Genomic DNA, 17,247 nt, shown 5'->3' on the forward strand with positions numbered 1-17,247 from the left:
AGCCAAAGTCAAGAGGTCTTCCTCTATGTCTGAAGACAGGACAAAGTGCATTTTGCAACACAGGAACCTTTCATTTGTCAGGCTATTGGAGAAAAAGAACAAACAGGGAAACAAAACCATGCTCCACAAAACATTCTCATGCCTTTGTCCAAAAGCCAAAAAGAAAAAGCACCTAGATGCCTGCTTTCGCACCTTGATCCTATCAGGTGTTACTTGAATTAGGAACACTTAGACACTGTCAAAAACACACATGCTTGACAAAAGCAAAAACGGGTAGAAATAATCACATTGGTAAAAGTAATGCTCATTAAACCAGCAATAGAATATGCTAACTAAGGCTAATTAAGCCAAGAATATACGTTTGTGATCAAAATAAAGAAAAGCCACATGTTTCTGCCCGGGATCAAAACAGGGAACTTTCAGGAGGATGGCAAACAGGACAATCACTACACTACAGTAACCAGACAAGAGCGTTTACTGTGGTCATGGCAAGCATTAAAGATCAAGCACTCATTGTCAAAAGCGCTAGTCTGCAAGAGGAACGCTGTGTTTCTGCCCAGTTTTGAACTGAGGACCTTTCGCGTGTAAAGCTAACAGGATAACCGCTACACTACAGAAACAAACCGATGCAAACAAACAAAAAATGCTGTGGTCATGGCAAGCAATAAAGAACAAGCACTGAAAGTCAAAAAGATCGTTTTCCAAGAGAAAAAGCTGTGTTTTTGCCCAGTTTCGAACTGAGGACCTTTCGCGTGTGAGAAAAACGTGATAACCACTACACTACAGAAAGCGGATGCAAGCACTTACTGTGGTGACAACAAGCAATCGAGATCAAGAACTGAAAGTCAAAAGCTTGGATACCAAAGGGTAACAGCGTGTTTCTGCCCAGTTTCGAACTGGGGACCTTTCGCGTGTTAGGCGAACGTGATAACCACTACACTACAGAAACCGGCTGCAGAAAGTTTCTGTGGTCATGACGAGCCATCGAGAACAAAGACTCAACGTCAAAAGCTTTAATATCAACGCCTAATGTCATGCTTCTATCCAGTTTCGAACTGGGGACCGTTCGCGTGTGAGGTGAACGTGACAACCACTACACTTCTGAAACTCCATGCAAAGATAAAGATGTTTAAACATGCTGAAATGAACTTGAAAAAGAAAAAAACAGCCAGCCAAAGTCAAGAGGTCTTCCTCTATGTCTGAAGACAGGACAAAGTGCATTTTGCAACACAGGAACCTTTCATTTGTCAGGCTATTGGAGAAAAAGAACAAACAGGGAAACAAAACCATGCTCCACAAAACATTCTCATGCCTTTGTCCAAAAGCCAAAAAGAAAAAGCACCTAGATGCCTGCTTTCGCACCTTGATCCTATCAGGTGTTACTTGAATTAGGAACACTTAGACACTGTCAAAAACACACATGCTTGCCAAAAGCAAAAACGGGTAGAAATAATCACATTGGTAAAAGTAATGCTCATTAAACCAGCAATAGAATATGCTAACTAAGGCTAATTAAGCCAACAATATACGTTTGTGATCAAAATAAAGAAAAGCCACATGTTTCTGCCCGGGATCAAAACAGGGAACTTTCAGGAGGATGGCAAACAGGACAATCACTACACTACAGTAACCAGACAAGAGCGTTTACTGTGGTCATGGCAAGCATTAAAGATCAAGAACTCATTGTCAAAAGCGCTAGTTTGCAAGAGGAACGCTGTGTTTCTGCCCAGTTTCGAACTGAGAACCTTTCACATGTAAAGCAAACTTGATAACCGCTACAATACAGAAACCAACCGATTGAAACAAACAAAAAATGCTGTGGTCATGGCAAGCAATAAAGAACAAGCACTGAAAGTCAAAAAGATTGTTTTCCAAGAGGAAAAGCTGTGTTTCTGCCCAGTTTCGAACTGGGGACCTTTCGCGTGTAAAGCAAACGTGATAACCGCTACACTACAGAAACCAACCAATTCAACCAAACAAAAGATGTTGTGGTCATGGCAAGCAATAAAGAACAAGCACTGAAAGTCAAAAAGATCGTTTTGCAAGAGAAAAAGCTGTGTTTCTGCCTAGTTTCGAACTGGGGACCTTTCGCGTGTGAGGCGAACTTGATAACCTCTACACTACAGAAACCAACCAATTCAAACAAACAAAAAATGCTGTGGTCATGGCAAGCAATAAAGAACAAGCACTGAAAGTCAAAAAGATCGTTTTGCAAGAGAAAAAGCTGTGTTTCTGCCTAGTTTCGAACTGGGGACCTTTCGCGTGTGAGGCGAACGTGATAACCGCTACACTACAAAAACCAGATGCAAGCGCTTACTGTGGTGACAACTAGCAATCGAGATCAAGAACTGAAAGTCAAAAGCTTGGATACCAAAGGGTAACAGCGTGTTTCTGCCCAGTTTCGAACCGGGGACCTTTCGCGTGTTTAGCGAACGTGATAACCACTACACTACAGAAACCGGCTGCGGAAGGTTACTGTGGTCATGACGAGCCATCGAGAACAAAGACTCAACGTCAAAAGCTTTAATATCAACGCCTAATGTCATGATTCTATCAAGTTTCGAACTGGGGACCGTTCGAGTGTGAGGTGAACGTGACAACCACTACACTTCAGAATCTCCATGCAAAGCTAAAGATGTTTAAACATGCTGAAATGAACTTGAAAAAGAAAAAAACAGCCAGCCAAAGTCAAGAGGTCTTCCTCTATGTCTGAAGACAGGACAAAGTGCATTTTGCAACACAGGAACCTTTCATTTGTCAGGCTATTGGAGAAAAAGAACAAACAGGGAAACAAAACCATGCTCCACAAAACATTCTCATGCCTTTGTCCAAAAGCCAAAAAGAAAAAGCACCTAGATGCCTGCTTTCGCACCTTGATCCTATCAGGTGTTACTTGAATTAGGAACACTTAGACACTGTCAAAAACACACATGCTTGCCAAAAGCAAAAACGGGTAGAAATAATCACATTGGTAAAAGTAATGCTCATTAAACCAGCAATAGAATATGCTAACTAAGGCTAATTAAGCCAACAATATACGTTTGTGATCAAAATAAAGAAAAGCCACATGTTTTTGCACGGGATCAAAACAGGGAACTTTCAGGAGGATGGCAAACAGGACAATCACTACACTACAGTAACCAGACAAGAGGATTTACTGTGGTCATGGCAAGCATTAAAAATCAAGCACTCATTGTCAAAAGCGCTAGTTTGCAAGAGGAACGCTGTGTTTCTGCCCAGTTTCGAACTGAGGACCTTTCGCGTGTAAAGTGAACGTGATAACCGCTACACTACAGAAACCAACCAATTCAAACATACAAAAAATGCTGTGGTCATGGCAAGCAATAAAGAACAAGCACTGAAAGTCAAAAAGATCGTTTCCCAAGAGAAAAAGCTGTGTTTCTGCCCAGTTTCGAACTGGGGACCTTTCGCGTGTGATGCGAACGTAATAACCGCTACACTACAGAAACCGGATGCAAGCGTTTACTGTGGTGACAACAAGCAATCGAGATCAAGAACTGAAAGTCAAAAGCTTGGATACCAAAGGGTAACAGCGTGTTTCTGCCCAGTTCCGAACTTGGGACCGTTCGCGTGTGAGGCGAACGTGATAACCGCTACACTACAGAAACCAGATGCAAGTGCTTACTGTGGTGACAACAAGCAATCGAGATCAAGAACTGAAGGTCAAAAGCTTGGATACCAAAGGGTAACAGCGTGTTTCTGCCCAGTTTCGAACTGGGGACCTTTCGCGTGCAAAGCGAACGTGATCATAGAATCATAGAATCATAGAGTTGGAAGGGACCTCCTGGGCCATCTGGTCCAACCCCCTGCTCAAAGCAGGATTCGCTAAATCATCCCAGTCAGATGTCTGTCCAGCCTCTGTTTGAAGACTTCCATTGAAGGAGAACTCACCACTTCTCGTGGCAGCCTGTTCCACTCATTGATCACTCTAACTGTCAAAAAGTTTTTTCTAATATCTAATCTGTGTCTCTTCCCATTCAGTTTCATCCCATTGCTTCTAGTCTTTCCTTGTGCAAATGAGAATAAAGTTGATCCTTCTACAATGTGACAGCCCTTTAGATATTTGTAGACAGCTATTAAGTCTCCTCTCAGTCTTCTCTTTTGCAAACTAAACATTCCCAAATCCTGCAACCTTTCCTCATAAGACAGGGTTTGCAGACCGGTCACCATTCTGGTCGCTCTATTCTGAACTTGCTCCAGTTTGTTGATGTCTTTTTTAAAATGTGGTGCCCAAAACTGGACACAATATTCCAGATGAGGTCTGACCAAAGAGGAGTAGAGGTAAATAATGACTTCACGTGATCTAGACTGTATGCTTCTGTTAATACATCCTAGAATTGCATTTGCCTTTTTTGCTGCTGCATCACACTGTTGACTCATATTCAGTCTGTGATCTATTAGTATACCCAAGTCTTTTTCACATGTGCTGTCACTTAGCCCTATTCCTCCCATTCTGTATATGCTTTTTCCATTTTTATTGCCCAGATGTAGTACTTTGCATTTCTCCCTGTTAAAAACCATTCTGTTAGTTGCTGCCCACTTCTCCAGTTTATTTAAATCTTTTTGAATCCTCTCTCTCTTCTCTAGTATTAGCTATCCCTCCTAGCTTTGTGTCATCAGCAAATTTAACCAGTTTACCCTCAATTCCTTCATCTAAATCGTTGATAAAGATGTTGAACAATACAGGGCCCAGGACAGAGCCCTGTGGTACCCCACTTGAGACATTCTTCCAACTGGATGTGCAGCCATTTACGAGCACTCTTTGGGTCCGATCACTAAGCCAGTTATGAATCCACCTAACAGTTGCCTTGTCCATTCCATACTTAGTCATTTTTTCAATAAGGATTGTATGAGAGACTTTGTCAAATGCTTTGCTGAAGTCAAGATATACTATATCTACAGCATTTCCTTGATCCACCCAATCAGTGATACCGTCATAGAAGGAAATTAAGTTAGTCTGACATGACTTATTAGTTAGAAACCCATGCTGACTCTGTTTAATCACTTCATTCTTATCCAGGTATTGACATACATGTTGTTTAATAATTTGTTCAAAGATCTTTCCTGGTATAGAAGTCAGACTCACCGGCCTATAGTTGCCTGGGTCCACCTTCTTCCCCTTTTTGAAGATAGGAACAACATTTGCTCTTCTCCAGTCTTCTGGCACTTCTCCTGTTCTCCAAGAATTTTCAAAGATTATGGAGAGGGGTTCAAAAATTTCTTCTGCTATCTCCTTCAGTACTCTGGGGTGTAATTCATCTGGACCTGGAGACTTGAATTCATTTAGGTTAGCTAAGTGTTTCCTCACTATCTTTCTGTTTATAGATATCCTGGATTCTTCTATTCCCTTAATAGGACAGTGAATAACAGTTGATGTTGCATTTCCTTTCTGAGAGAAAACAGATGCAAAATAGGAATTTAAAAGTTCAGCCTTCTCAACATCCTGTCTTACCATTTCATCATTTTCATCCTGTAAAAATCCTATAGCATCTTTGACTTTTCTTTTACTTTTGACATATCCCCAAAATCCTTTATTATTGCTTTTGACATCTCTTGCAAGCCTCAGTTCATTTTCAGCTTTAGCTAATCTGATTTGTGCCCTGCAGGTTCTGCAGACAGCATTATATTCTTCTTTAGATATGCCTCCCTCTTTCCATTTTATAAACATTTTTTTCTTCCTTTTTAGCATGTGCTTAAGTTCTGTGTTCATCCATCCTGGTTTCCTTAAATGCTTCCTATTCTTCCCTCTTTTCGGAATTGTTAACAACTGTGGTTTGAGAATTTCATTTTTCAAGATTTCCCATCCTTCCTGGACATTTTTGTCTTTAAGGATATCCAGCCATTGGATCCCTCCAATTCTCTTTCTGAATCCCTTAAAATCTGCCTTTCTGAAATCTAACCTTGACGTCTGAGTCTTCACAGGTCTTCCACCTCTAGTTATCCAAAATTCTAAAATAGCATGGTCGCTACCTCCTAGGGTCCCAGCCACTTTTACCTCCTCAACCATTTCCTCCCTGTTTATAAGGATTAGATCCAAGGTAGCAGTTCCCCTTGTTTTCTCCCTTACCTTTTGGAAGATAAAGTTGTCAGCAAGAGAGGATAAGAATTTCCTTGACCTGTTAGTTTTGCCTGAGAGAGATTCCCAACAAATGTCTGGATAGTTGAAATCTCCCATGACAACTATGTCATATTTTTTGGAGAACTTGGCCATCTGATGCATAAAGAGTTCATCTATATCTTCGGCTTGCACAGGCGGCCTGTAGTAAATGCCTACAATGGTGTCCTTTCCATTGTTCTGTCCTTGTATTCTTACCCAAACAGTTTCCACAGAACTCCCAGTCTCTGAAGCTTCAATCTCTGTGCAGATATACGCGTTTCGAACGCGTTTCAAACTGGGGACCGTTTTCGAACTGGGGACGGTTAGGCGAACGTGATAACCACTACACTAAAGAAACCACCTGCGGAAGGTTACTGTGGTCATGACGAGCCATCAAGAACAAAGACTCAACGTCAAAAGCTTTAATATCAACGCCTAATGTCATGCTTCTATTCAGTTTCGAACTGGGGACCTTTCACGTGTGAGGCAAACGTGATAACCGCTACACTACAGAAACCGGATGCAAGCACTTACTGTGGTGACAACAAGCAATCGAGATCAAGAACTGAAAGTCAAAAGCTTGGTTACCAAAGGTTAACAGCGTGTTTCTGCCCAGTTTCGAACTGGGGACCTTTCGCGTGTTAGGCGAACGTGATAACCACTACACTACAGAAACCAACCGATTCAAACAAACAAAAAATGCTGTGGTCATGGCAAGCAATAAAGAACAAGCACTGAAAGTCAAAAAGATCATTTTCCAAGAGAAAAAGCTGTGTTTCTGCCCAGTTTCGAACTGGGGACCTTTCGCGTGTGAGGCGAACGTGATTACCGCCACACTACAGAAACCGGATACGAGCGCTTACTGTGATGACAACAAGCAATCGAGATCAAGAGCTGAAAGTCAAAAGCTTGGATTCCAATGGGTAACAGCGTGTTTCTGCCCAGTTTCAAACTGGGGACCTTTCGCGTGTTAGGCGAACGTGATAACCACTACACTACAGAAACCGGCTGCGGAAGGTTACTGTAGTCATGACGAGCCATCGAGAACAAAGACTCAACGTCAAAAGCTTTAATATCAACGCCTAATGTCATGCTTATATCAAGTTTCGAACTGGGGACCGTTCGCGTGTGAGGTGAACGTGACAACCACTACACTTCAGAAACTCCATGCAAATAAAAAGATGTTTAAACATGCTGAAATGAACTTGAAAAAGAAAAAAACAGCCAGCCAAAGTCAAGAGGTCTTCCTCTATGTCTGAAGACAGGACAAAGTGCATTTTGCAACACAGGAACCTTTCATTTGTCAGGCTATTGGAGAAAAAGAACAAACAGGGAAACAAAACCATGCTCCACAAAACATTCTCATGCCTTTGTCCAAAAGCCAAAAAGAAAAAGCACCTAGATGCCTGCTTTCGCACCTTGATCCTATCAGGTGTTACTTGAATTAGGAACACTTAGACACTGTCAAAAACACACATGCTTGCAAAAAGCAAAAACTTGTAGAAATAATCACATTGGTAAAAGTAAAGCTCATTAAACCAGCAATAGAATATGCTAACTAAGGCTAATTAACCCCTTCACCCCCAAGGGTGGTTTGCACGTTCATGACCGGGCCAATTTTTACAATTCTGACCACTGTACTTTAACTCTCGAACGCTTCCATGGATCCCGGTGATTCTGACATTGTTTTCTCGTGACATATTGTACTTCATGTTAGTGGTAAAATTTCATTCAAATAACTTGCGTTTATTTGTGAGAAAAACGGAAATTTGGCGAAAATTTTGAAAATTTCGCAATTTTCCAACTTTGAATTTTTATGCCCTTAAATCACAGAGATACGGCACACAAAAAACTTGATAACTAACATTTCCCACATGATTACTTTACATCAGCACAATTTTGGAACCAAAATTTTTTTTTGTTAGGAAGTTATAAGGGTTAAAAGTTGACCAGCGATTTCTCATTTTTACAACACCATTTTATTTTTAGGACCACATCACATTTGAAGCCACTTTGAGGGGTCTATATGATAGAAAATACCCAAAAGTGACACCATTCTAAAAACTGCACCCCTTAAGGTGCTCAAAACCACATTCAAGAAGTTTATTAACCCTTTAGGCGCGTCACATGAAATTTTTTGAATATTTAAAAAAAAATGAACATCTAACTTTTTTTCATAAAAAAAATACTTCAGGTTCAATTTTTTTTATTTTACCAAGGGTAACAGGAGAAATTGAACTGCAAAAGTTATTGTGCAATTTGTCCTGAGTACGCAGATACCTGATATGTGGGGGGGAACGACTGTTTCGGCGCATGGCAGAGCTCAGAATGGAAGGAGCGCAGTTTGACTTTTTCAATGCAAAATTGGCTGGAATTCAGATTGGACGCCATGTCACGTTTGGAGAGTCCCTGATGTACCTAAACAGTGGAAACCCCCTACAAGTGACCCCATTTTGGAAACTAGACCCCCCAAGGTACTTATCTAGATATGTGGTGAGAACTTTGAACCCACAAGGGCTTTACAGAAGCTTATAACGTACAGCGGTACAATTAAAAAATCATATTTTTTCCACAAAAATGATCTTTTCACCCCAATTTTTATTTTCCCAAGGGTAACAGGACCCTAAAAGTTATTGTGCAATTTGTCCTGAGTACGCTGATACCCCACATGTGGGGGTAAACCACTATTTGGGCGCATGGCAGAGCTCGGAAGGGAAGCAGCGCCATTTGACGTTTTTGGCTGGAATTGAGATTGGACACCATGTCGCGTTTGGAAAACCCCTGATGTACCAAAACAGTGGAAACCCCCCACAAATGACACCATTTTGGAAAATAGACCACCTAAGGAACTTATCTAGATGTGTGGTGAGAACTTTGAACCCCCATGGGCTTCACAGAAGTTTATAACATAAAGCCATACAATTAAAAAATCATATTTTTTTCCACAAAAATGATCTTTTCACCCTCAATTCTTATTTTCCCAAGGGTAACAGGACCCTAAAAGTTATTGTGCAATTTATCCTGAGTATGCTGATACCCCACATGTGGGGGTAAACCACTATTTGGGCGCATGGCAGAGCTCAGAAGGGAAGCAGCGCCACTTGACGTTTTTGGCTGGAATTGAGATCGGACACCATGTCGCGTTTGGAAAACCCCTGATGTACCAAAACAGTGGAAACCCCCCACAAATGACACCATTTTGGAAACTAGACCCCCTAAGGAACTTATCTAGATGTGTGGTGAGCACTTTGACCCCCCCAGTGCTTCACAGAAGTTTACAACGCCCGGGCGTGAAAATAAAAAATTCGTATTTTTTCCACAAACATGATTTTTTAGTCACCATTTTTTTATTTTCCCAAGGGTACCAGGAGAAATTGGACCCCAAAAGTTGTTGTCCAATTTGTCCTGAGTATGCTGATACCCCATATGTGGGAGAAAACTACTGTATGGGCACACGTCGGGGCTCGGAAGGGAAGTAGTGACGTTTTGGAATGCAGACTTTGATGGAATGGTCTGCGGGTGTCATGTTGCCTTTGGAGAGCCCCTAATGTACCTAAACAGTGGAAACCCCCCACAAATGACACCATTTTGTAAACTAGACCCCCCAAGGAACTTATCTAGATGTGTGGTGAGCACTTTGACCCCCCCAGTGCTTCACAGAAGTTTACAACGCCCGGGCGTGAAAATAAAAAATTTGTATTTTTTCCACAAACATGATCTTTTAGTCACCATTTTTTTATTTTCCCAAGGGTACCAGGAGAAATTGGACCCCAAAAGTTGTTGTCCAATTTGTCCTGAGTATGCTGATACCCCATATGTGGGAGAAAACTACTGTATGGGCACACGTCGGGGCTCGGAAGGGAAGTAGTGACGTTTTGGAATGCAGACTTTGATGGAATGGTCTGTGGGTGTCATGTTGCCTTTGGAGAGCCCCTAATGTACCTAAACAGTGGAAACCCCCCACAAATGACACCATTTTGTAAACTAGACCCCCCAAGGAACTTATCTAGATGTGTGGTGAGCACTTTGACCCCCCCAGTGCTTCACAGAAGTTTACAACGCCCGGGCGTGAAAATAAAAAATTCGTATTTTTTCCACAAACATGATCTTTTAGTCACCATTTTTTTATTTTCCCAAGGGTACCAGGAGAAATTGGACCCCAAAAGTTGTTGTCCAATTTGTCCTGAGTATGCTGATACCCCATATGTGGGAGAAAACTACTGTATGGGCACACGTTGGGGCTCGGAAGGGAAGCAGTGACGTTTTGGAATGCAGACTTTGATGGAATGGTCTGCGGGTGTCATGTGCGTTTGGAGAGCCCCTGATGTACCTAAACTATTGAAACTCCCCACAAGTGACCCCATTTTGGACACTAGACCCCCACGGAACTTTTCTAGATGTGTGGTGAGCACTTTGAACCCCCAAGTGCTTCACAGAAGTTTATAACGCTCGGACGTGAAAATAAAAAAATCATTTTTTTCCACAAAAATGATATTTTTGCCCCCAATTTTTTATTTTCCTAAGGGTAACAGGAGAAATTGGACCCCAAAAATTGTTTTGCAATTTGTCCTGAGTAGGCTGATACCCTACATGTGGGGGTAAAACACTGTTTGGGCGCATAGCAGAGCTTGGAAGGGAAGGAGCACCATTTGACTTTTTCAACTCAGAATTGGCTGGAATTGAGATTAGACGCCATGTTGCATTTGGAGAGCCCCTGATGTGCCCAAACAGTGGAAACCCCCAATTCTAACTCCAACCCGAACCCCAACACGCCCCTAACCCTAGCCCTAACCCTAGCCCTAACCCTAGCCCTAACCCTAGCCCTAGCCCTAACCCTAGCCCTAACCCTAGCCCTAGCCCTAGCCCTAACCCTAACCCTACCCTAACCCTACCCCAACACACCCCTAGCCCTAACCCTAATGGAAAAATGGAAATAAATACATTTTTTTATATTATTATTTTTCCCTAACTAAGGGGGTGATAACGGGGGGTTTGATTTACTATTTATGGCGGTTTTTATGTTTGGCGGCTGTCGCACGCTAAAAGACGCTTTTTATTGTAAAAATAGTTTTTGCATCACCACATATTGAGAGCTATAATTTTTCCGTATTTTGACCCACCAAGTCATGTGAGGTCTTATTTTTTGCGGGACGAGTTGACGTTTTTATTGGTACCATTATCGGGCACGTGAAATTTTTTGATCGCTTTTTATTCCGATTTTTGTGACGCAGAATGAACAAAAACCAGCGTTTCATGAATTTCTTTTGGGGGGGTGCGTTTACACCGTTCTGCGTGCGGTAAAATTGATAAAGCGGTTTTATTCTTCGGGTCAGTACGGTTACAGCGATACCTCATTTAGGTCGTTTTTTTATGTTTTTGTCGGTTTTATGCAATGAAAACTATTTTATATAAAAAATAATTATTTTTGCATCGCTTTATTCTGCGAGTTATAACTTTTTTATTTTTTCACTGATGATGCTGTATGGCAGCTTGTTTTTTGCGGGACAAGATGACGTTTTAAGCGGTACCATGGATATTTATATGCGTCTTTTTGATCGCGCGTTATTGCACTTTTTGTTTGGCGGTATGATAATAAATCATTATTTTTTGCTTCGTTTTTTATTTTTGTTTTTTAAGGGGTTCGCTAAAGGGGTTAACTATTCAGACAGTTTTATAGGGCAGGTCGTTACGGATGCGGCGATACCTAATATGTGTACTTTTATTGTTTTTTTTTTTATTATTTTCAAAAAATGAATTTATTGGGGAATATTTTTTTTTTTTTTTTACTAATTTATTTGGCGATTTTTTTTAATTTATTTTTACACTTTTTTTTAATTTTTTTTTTAATTTATTACATAGTCCCAGGTGGGACATCACTGTCCTGTGACAGATCGCTGATCTGTCACATCACAGATCACTGTGACAGATCAGCAATCTGTCACAGGCAGTGCACAAGGCTTCCTCATGCCTGCGCTTTGCAGGCACTGAGGAAGCCAGCTTCCCCAGGCCCCCGAAGGCCCCCGTCGCCATCTTGGATTCGGGGGCCTGGAGGAAAGGAGCCCCCCGCAGCAGCGCTGCACATTGCGCTGCCGTGGGGGGCTCAGGGAAGCACGGAGAGAGCCCCCTCCCTGCCGATGCTTCCCTTTAACCCCCGGTACACCGCGATCATGTTTGATCGCGGTGTGCAAGGGGTTAACGTGTCGGGGGCGGTCCGTGACCGCCCCTGACACATTGTGCCGGGTGTCAGCTATGATAATCAGCTGACACCCGGCCGCGATCAGCGGCGCTCACCACGTGGGCGCCGCTGATCGCGGTAGACGTACTATCCCGTCCCCGGTCATACGGGCCCGGGTACTGTGGACGGGATAGTACGTCTCATGTCAGGAAGGGGTTAAGCCAACAATATACGTTTGTGATCAAAATAAAGAAATGCCACGTGTTTCTGCCCGGGATCAAAGCAGGGAACTTTCAGGAGGATGGCAAACAGGACAATCACTACACTACAGTAACCAGACAAGAGCGTTTACTGTGGTCATGGCAAGCATTAAAGATCAAGCACTCATTGTCAAAAGCGCTAGTTTACAAGAGAAACGCTGTGTTTCTGCCCAGTTTCAACTAAGGACCTTTCGCGAGTAAAGCGAATGTGATAACCGCTACACTACAGAAACCAACCGTTTAAAAAAAAACAAAAAATGCTGTGGTCATGGCAAGCAATAAAGAACAAGCACTGAAAGTCAAAAAAATCGTTTTCCAAGAGAAAAGCTGTGTTTCTGCAAAGTTTCGAACTGGAGACCTTTCGCGTGTGAGGCGAACGTGATAACCGCTACTCTACAGAAACCAGATGCAAGTGCTTACTGTGGTGACAACAAGCAATCGAGATCAAGAACTGAAAGTCAAAAGCTTGGATACCAAAGGGTAACAGCGTGTTTCTGCCCAGTTTCAAACTGTGGACCTTTCGCGTGTTAGGCGAACGTGATAACCACTACACTAAAGAAACCAGCTGCGGAAGGTTACTGTGGTCATGACGAGCCATCGAGAACAAAGACTCAACGTCAAAAGCTTTAATATCAACACCTAATGTCATGCTTCTATCCATTTTCGAACTGGGGACCGTTCACGTGTGAGATGAACGTGACAACCACTATACTTCGGAAACTACATGCAAAGCTAAAGATGTTTAAACATGCTGAAATGAACTTGAAAAAGAAAAAAACATCCAGCCAAAGTCAAAAGGTCATCCTCTATGTCTGAAGACAGGACAAAGTGCATTTTGCAACACAGGAACCTTTCATTTGTCAGGCTATTGGAGAAAAAGAACAAACAGGGAAACAAAACCATGCTCCACAAAACATTCTCATGCCTTTGTCCAAAAGCCAAAAAGAAAAAGCACCTAGATGCCTGCTTTCGCACCTTGATCCTATCAGGTGTTACTTGAATTAGGAACACTTAGACACTGTCAAAAACACACATGCTTGCCAAAAGCAAAAACGGGTAGAAATAATCACATTGGTAAAAGTAATGCTCATTAAACCAGCAATAGAATATGCTAACTAATGCTAATTAAGCCAACAATATACGTTTGTGATCAAAACAAAGAAAAGCCACATTTTTCTGCCCGGGATCAAAACAGGGAACTTTCAGGAGGATGGCAAACAGGACAATCACTACACTACAGTAACCAGACAAGAGCGTTTACTGTGGTCATGGCAAGCATTAAAGATCAAGCACTCATTGTCAAAAGCGCTAGTTTGCAAGAGAAACGCTGTGTTTCTGCCCAGCAGGGCTGCCATTAGGAATTTCAGGGCCCCATACTGTAAAAATGTTTGGACCCCCTTGAGACTCCGTCCAGGCTCCACCCCAGCCCTGCCTCCACCCCTCAAGAGTCCCACTACCCACTCTTGGAAAAACTCCACTTCTGCACCACTTCCTCAACAATCACACATTAACATTTCCCAGATCATACATATAGCCAGCAGCTTTTGTTCTGGCCAAAAGAATTTTAAGCCGCCACCACAACAAGGTAGACTCTTTTGGATGAGCTCTACTGTACTGTAACTTATTAATCATTTGTTAAAATACCCAATACTCTGTTTAGGTATATTTTTCTTTTTCTTTAACCCCTTCACTACCAAGGGTGGTTTGCACGTTAACTACCGGGCCCATTTTTACAATTCTGACCACTGTCCCTTTATGAGGTAATAACTCTGAAACGCTTCCATGGATCCCGGTGATTCTGACATTCTTTTCTCGTGACATATTGTACTTCATGTTAGTGGTAAAATTTCATTCATATAACTTGCGTTTATTTGTGAGAAAAACGGAAATTTGGCGAAAATTTTGAAAATTCCGCAATTTTCCAACTTTGAATTTTTATGCCCTTAAACCACAGAGATATGGCACACAAAAAACTTAATAAGTAACATTTGCCACATGTTTACTTTACATCAGCACAATTTTGGTACCAAAATTTTTATTTGTTAGTAAGATATAAGGGTTAAAAGTTGACCAGCGATCTCTCATTTTTGCAACACCATTTTATTTTTACGGACTACATCACATTTGAAGCCACTTTGAGGGGTCTATATGATAGAAAATACCCAAAAGTGACACCATTCTAAAAACTGCACCCCTTAAGGTGCTTAAAACCACATTCAAGGAGTTTATTAACCCTTCAGGTGCGTCACAGGAATTTTTTGAATATTTAAAAATAATTAACATTTAACTTTTTTTCACAAAAAAAATTACTTCAGGTTCAATTTTTTTTATTTTACCAAGGGTAACAGGAGAAATTGGACTGCAAAAAATTATTGTGCAATTTGTCCTGAGTACGCTGATACCTGATATGTGGGGGGGAACCACTGTTTCGGCGCATGGCAGAGCTCAGAAGGGAAGGAGCGCCGTTTGACTTTTTCAATGCAAATTGGCTGGAATTCTGATCGGACGCCATGTCGCGTTTGGAGAGCCCCTGATGTACCTAAACAGTGGAAACCCCCCACAAGTGACCCCATTTTTGAAACTAGACCCCCCAAAGAACTTATCTAGATGTGTGGTGAGAACTTTGAACCCACAAGGGCTTCACAGAAGTTTATAACGCCCAGGCGTGAAAATAACAAAACATTTTTTTTCCACAAAAATGATATTTTTGCCCCAAAATTTTTATTTTCCTAAGGGCAACAGGAGAAATAGGACCCCAAAAGTAGTTTTGCAAATTGTCCTGAGTAGGCTGATACCCCATATGAGGGGGTAAAACACTGTTTGGGTGCATGGCAGAGCTTGGAAGGGAAGGAGCACCATTTGACTTTTTCAACGCAGAATTGGCTGGAATTGAGATCAGACGCCATGTTGCGTTTGGAGAGCACCTCATGTACGCAAATAGTGGAAACCCCCAATTCTAACCCTAGCCCTAACCCTAGCCCTAACCCTAACCCTAGCCCTAACCCTAGCCCTAACCCTAACCCTAACCCTAGCCCTAGCCCTAGCCCTAACCCTAGCCCTAATGGGAAAATGGAAATAAATACATTTTTTTAATTTTATTATTTTTCCATAACTAAGGGGGTGATAACGGGGGGTTTGATTTACTATTTATGGCGGTTTTTATGTTTGGCAGCTGTCGCACGCTAAAAGACGCTTTTTATTGTAAAAATAGTTTTTGCATCACCACATATTGAGAGCTATAATTTTTCCATATTTTGACCCACCAAGTCATGTGAGGTCTTATTTTTTGCGGGACGAGTTGACGCTTTTATTGGTATCATGTTTGGGCATGTGACATTTTTTGATCGCTTTTTATTTCGTTTTTTGGGACGCAGAATGAACAAAAACCAGCGTTTCATGAATTTCTTTTGGGTGGTGCGCTTATGCCGTTCCGGGTGCGGTAAAATTTATAAGGCAGTTTTATTCTTCGGGTCAGTACGGTTACAGCGATACCTCATTTAGGTCGTTTTTTTATGTTTTGGCGCTTTTATGCAATGAAAACAATTTTATATAAAAAATAATTATTTTTGCATCACTTTATTCTGCGAGCTATAACTTTTTTATTTTTTCGCTGATGATGCTGTATGGTGGCTTGTTTTTTGCTGGACAAGATGACGTTTTCAGCGGTACCATGGATATTTATATGCGTCTTTTTGATCGCGCGTTATTGCACTTTTTGTTCGGCGGTAGGATAATAAATCATTATTTCTTGCTTAGTTTTTTATTTTTATTTTTTAAGAGGTTCACTTAAGGGGTTAACTATTGGGACAGTTTTATAGGGCGGGTCGTTACGGATGCGGCGATACCAAATATGTGTACTTTTATTGTTTTTGGGTTTTTTTATTTGCAAAAAATGAATTTTTGGGGGAATATTTTTTTTTTTTTTTTTAATTTATTTAGCGATTTTTTTTTTATTATTTTTACACTTTTTTTTAATTTTTTTTTTACTTTATTACAATGTCCCAGGGGGGACATAACTGTCCTGTGACAGATCGCTGATCTGTCACATCACAGATCACTGTGACAGATCAGCGATCTGTCACAGGCACTGCACAGGCTTCCTCATGCCTGCGCTTTGCAGGCACTGAGGAAGCCAGCTTCCTGCAGGCCCCCGGAGGTCCCCGTCGCCATATTGGATCCGGGGACCTGTAGGGAAAGAGCCCCCCGCAGCAGCGCTGCACATTGCGCTGCCGTGGGGGGCTCAGGGAAGCACGGAGGGAGCCCCCTCCCTGCCGATGCTTCCTTTTAACCCCCGGTACACCGCGATCGTGTCCGTGACCGCCCCTGACACATTGTGCCGGGTGTCAGCTATGATAATTAGCTGACACTCGGCCGCGATCAGCGGCGCTCACCACGTGGGCGCCGCTGATCGCGATGACGTAATATTCCATCCATGGTAATTAGGTCCAGGGTCACATGGACGGAATATTACGTCAATTGTAGGTAAGGGGTTAAGGAAATGAGTCACATACTTTTTTAAAAAATAATTGAAACCAGATTGTGATTTTTTTTATAATCTGTATTTCTGATTGTAGATTATTGTATTGTTTTCTGTACATGTATGAAGCTGTCGGTGGATATCGATCTGCGCTTGGACCGCAGTACATGGACGGGCCGCCGGTCTCCTGACTAGAACTCAGCAGCCTCACAGCATG

General features: G+C 41.9%; 6 non-coding genes across 6 annotated transcripts; all 6 read right to left on the reverse strand.

Annotated features, from left to right (window-relative positions):
* Positions 1-876: 876 nt before the first annotated feature.
* On the reverse strand, positions 877-949 carry TRNAV-AAC (transfer RNA valine (anticodon AAC)). Its single transcript has one exon. It is a non-coding gene; the product is annotated as a tRNA-Val (tRNA).
* Positions 950-1,887: 938 nt separating this feature from the next.
* On the reverse strand, positions 1,888-1,960 carry TRNAV-UAC (transfer RNA valine (anticodon UAC)). The gene has a single exon. It is a non-coding gene; the product is annotated as a tRNA-Val (tRNA).
* Positions 1,961-3,227: 1,267 nt separating this feature from the next.
* On the reverse strand, positions 3,228-3,300 carry TRNAV-UAC (transfer RNA valine (anticodon UAC)). The gene has a single exon. It is a non-coding gene; the product is annotated as a tRNA-Val (tRNA).
* Positions 3,301-6,721: 3,421 nt separating this feature from the next.
* On the reverse strand, positions 6,722-6,794 carry TRNAV-AAC (transfer RNA valine (anticodon AAC)). The gene has a single exon. It is a non-coding gene; the product is annotated as a tRNA-Val (tRNA).
* Positions 6,795-6,891: 97 nt separating this feature from the next.
* TRNAV-CAC (transfer RNA valine (anticodon CAC)) lies at positions 6,892-6,964 on the reverse strand. The gene has a single exon. It is a non-coding gene; the product is annotated as a tRNA-Val (tRNA).
* Positions 6,965-7,050: 86 nt separating this feature from the next.
* On the reverse strand, positions 7,051-7,123 carry TRNAV-AAC (transfer RNA valine (anticodon AAC)). Its single transcript has one exon. It is a non-coding gene; the product is annotated as a tRNA-Val (tRNA).
* Between the last annotated feature and the right edge of the window lie 10,124 nt (positions 7,124-17,247).

Source organism: Dendrobates tinctorius, unplaced genomic scaffold, assembly GCF_039654945.1.
Source record: "Dendrobates tinctorius isolate UK_male_01 unplaced genomic scaffold, ASM3965494v1 ptg000332l, whole genome shotgun sequence".
Lineage (NCBI taxonomy): Eukaryota > Metazoa > Chordata > Amphibia > Anura > Dendrobatidae > Dendrobates > Dendrobates tinctorius.